Consider the following 3978-nt stretch of genomic DNA (forward strand, 5'->3'; position numbering starts at 1 on the left):
AAGTATCGTGATGATAGCGTATCGTGGAGGCCTCTGGGGGATTCCCCACCCCCAACTTATGCTAGTATTCAGGGCACAATGACAACAGATGGCTATTTCGTACCGCTAAAAAGGCTCAAAATAGCACCACGCTTCCACGGTATGCGCAACGTCACATGACTAATCTATAAAAAGATGGATTACGAAGACAGCGGCTGCCGTCTTGGGAGCTACTGTCTTCATAATGTGTGAAGTGTGGCGCTATTTTGATCCTTTTTAGCGGTACAAAATAGCGATTTGTTGTCACTTTCCCTGTGCATCGAATACTAGCGTTGTAAGCTAATCAGCGGGCCCGCGCTAGCTTGTTTTTCGAGCTACAAACAGCATTGGATTAGCACGAAAACATAATAATATCATATCGTGACATAAGTATCGTGATGATAGCGTATCGTGGAGGCCTCTGGGGGATTCCCCACCCCCAACTTATGCTAGTATTCAGGGCACAATGACAACAGATGGCTATTTCGTACCGCTAAAAAGGCTCAAAATAGCACCACGCTTCCACGGTATGCGCAATGTCACATGACTAATCTATAAAAAGATGGATTACGAAGACAGTAGCTCTACTGTCTTCATAATCCATCTTTTCTAATAAACTGTCTGTACACTTACAAAGTTAGGAGACACTGTGCTACCGTGGAAGTGTGGCGCTATTTTGAGCCTTTTTAGCGGTACAAAATAGCGATTTGTTGTCACTTTCCCTGTGCATCGAATACTAGCGTTGTAAGCTAATCAGCGGTCCCACGCTAGGTTGTTTTTTCGAGCTACAAACAGCATTGGATTAGCACGAAAACATGTCCCAGAGAGCGACAGAGTTGCGTACGCATCCGTTATTAACCCCCCCTAGGTTCGTTCCTTTAAGACTGATTCATGCTTCTGCGTTGTTAGCCCCTCTACTAGCCCTCGTAAAGGACTGCGATTGGTCGACTGGTCTCCCGTGTGTTGACAGGCAGCCTAGCAACACGCTAGCTCACGAACAAAAGCTCTGCAAATTAAGGCCGTTTTACAGTCCTGCGGAGGCTCCGCGCAGAGCTTTCGCCATAGCCTTTATACTTGCGCGCTGGTGTGTGCGTCAAGCCGGCATGTGTGTGTGTGTGTGTGGTAGAGCGAGGGAGAAGCGAGAGATTGACAGCGATTAGCTTCAGAGCGAGTAGTGACTCTAGAGTCCCAGTGAGAGAACCAAAGGGTCTCCTCCTGTTCTTTCTGACCAAGGTGGGAGATCCGTAGCAGGAGAAGTTAACCCTCTCCTTGATCTCATGTTGTTGATGGAGAAGGAGAACCAGGACATGAGTCTGGGGGTGGGGCAACGCTACTACGCCAAGCGTCGGTTCCACGCCGGAGGTGCACGTCAGGCTACGGCGCAGAACTATAAAACTTTATCCGTCTGTAACAGTGTCTATATGTCAGTAACGTTTTCAAATTAGCACTTGGCCAGCAAGCAGGTACTTTGTGGGCAGTTGTGCTAAAGTTAGCTTTGCTAACACAACATAAACTGACTGGCAGACACCTCGCAAGATAACCCCAGACATATCGCCCCCCCCCCTACAACGTGGCATCACGACTTTGCGTAACCGTACAGGTGGCGCGCTATCGCGAGGCTACGGTTGGGTTTAGGAAACGTGACTTCGCTACGCGAATTTTGGCGTTGATAAAAAAAGCCGGTACGCGTCTGCGCTAGGGCATATCACGATATCGATAAATCAACATATCGCCCAGCCCTAGTCTTGATAACGCGCCGCTAACGGCATACGAATTGCCGTGTCGTACAGACGCCACTTCATGAGACCAGTCTGCCCCCCCCCCCGAAATGCACCGCGATGCAACACAACCCCCGACGCAGTATTTGGGGATAATTTTTAATCCTCTGGCTGCAGTTCCTGTAACTCTCTCAGCTCCTACTTCAGGGCAGAGTCTTCTACCTTTTCCCTTCCCAGCGTATCCAGTCCCTCCAGTAAAACGCGATTATGCGATCGCATAATTCTACGCGTAATCAGCCAAAGTCCGCATATTTATGGGGGGGCATTTTTCAAATATGCCGCACTTTCGCTGCATAAATTGCCGATTTCCGCGCAAAATATGCGGCGCTTGCGTGATGTCATAACGCCCGCATTTTCATTGCAAAAAAGTCCCAAAATATATCTTAGCAGAAAGTTGAAAAATGTTGCGTTTACTTCACACAAGAGCAGCCGTTTTCCCCTGTTGCCATGGGAACGTTATGAAGTGATGTAATTACGCAACGTGAACATCGTCGAAAAGCAGGAGGTTGAATTTGACATGTTGTACTCTGAGTCTTAAATTGGTATCCAATCAGAAAGCTATCTTAATATCTGATGTCTAAGTGCTCCTGCTGTCTATTATTATATATATATATATTATTATTATTATAATTAATGTCTCTTTTGTATCTTTTATTTCCCTCTGTTTAGACTATTACTTTTATTTTTACTTTAATATTATATTATTTGTATATATTTTTGTATCTTATTTGTTTACGTATTGCGATGACTGAATATCTGTAAACTATTTTTGGAAATTAAGTTTTAAAAAAGCAGGGTGTTGGGGGGGGGAAATCACTTCTTTTTTTCTCTTTTTCATCAAACTGCAGTTTTTTGCAAGTTCCCGCAATTTCATCGCATAAAATTGCATAAATATCACATATAGCATATTCCACATCGCATTTTTTAAGAAAACGTGCCGCATAATCAAGGATTTTTGCCCCGCAACAATCACAAAAAAACTCTGGAAGGACTGGATAGTGGTGGTTAGATGGCAGAGTCTTCTACCTTTTCCCTTTCCAGCATCGTGGTGGTTAAATGGCAGAGTCTTCTACCTTTTCCCTTTCCAGCATCGTGGTGGTTAAATGGCAGAGTCTTCTACCTTTTCCCTTTCCAGCATCGTGGTGGTTAGATGGCAGAGTCTTCTACCTTTTCCCTTTCCAGCATCGTGGTGGTTAGATGGCAGAGTCTTCTACCTTTTCCCTTTCCAGCATCGTGGTGGTTAGATGGCAGAGTCTTCTACCTTTTCCCTTTCCAGCATCGTGGTGGTTAGATGGCAGAGTCTTCTACCTTTTCCCTTTCCAGCATCGTGGTGGTTAGATGGCTGTGTTATAACAACAGAAGGTCAGTTCCTATATGGCCACGTGGCCAGTGTGAACGGTTTAGAAGTGGACCGTTCCTATAGCTACGCTCCTGTAACCCAGGAGGGGGGTCAAACTCAGTTTCCCAGAGGGCCACACTGGAAAGAGAGAATCACACCGAGAGCCAGACATGGAGAGATTATTGACGTGCTTTTGTCACCGCATGTCACTTTTTTCTTTAAACATTTTGGTAGCTTTTTCCCCTCATTTCTGTGTCTTTCTCAGACATTTGTCACCTTTTGTTTTTTGTAAATTTCTTGCTTTTTCCAGACATTTTTGTTCGCATTTTTTTGTTGATATGAAGCCCTACAAAAAGTCACCAGAAGGGTTCCTTTTTGCCATCGTAGAATTTAGCAAATCTAGCAAAAACCAAAATATACATTTTCACAGCCTGAATATGAAAACTCTCCCGAGTCTCAGAGTCAGCAAACCTGCCCAAATGTCTGCTTCGAATGTCACGTAATTGCGGTTTTAAAAAACACTTTCCTTTGTTTTTTGGTTTGGCGCGCAACTAGGCGAGCCAAAATATATCGTGAAGCCAAAATTAAGTATATATATATATATATATATATATATATATATATATATATATATATATATATATATATACGGGCCGGATGTAAATCTGTAACCACTTGGTCGGAAAGAGGCTAATGTGTCACATCACTCTTGCGTATAGATAGACCCTTCAAGTCAAGTGTAAAGCCGAAAACCAGCTGTGATGGGAAGAGAGAGAGAGAGAGAGAGAGAGAGAGAGAGAGAGCGAGAGAGAGAGAGAGAGAGAGAGAGAGAGAGCGAGAGAG

This window comes from Perca fluviatilis, chromosome 15 (genome assembly GCF_010015445.1).
Source record: "Perca fluviatilis chromosome 15, GENO_Pfluv_1.0, whole genome shotgun sequence".
Classification (NCBI taxonomy): Eukaryota; Metazoa; Chordata; class Actinopteri; order Perciformes; family Percidae; genus Perca; species Perca fluviatilis.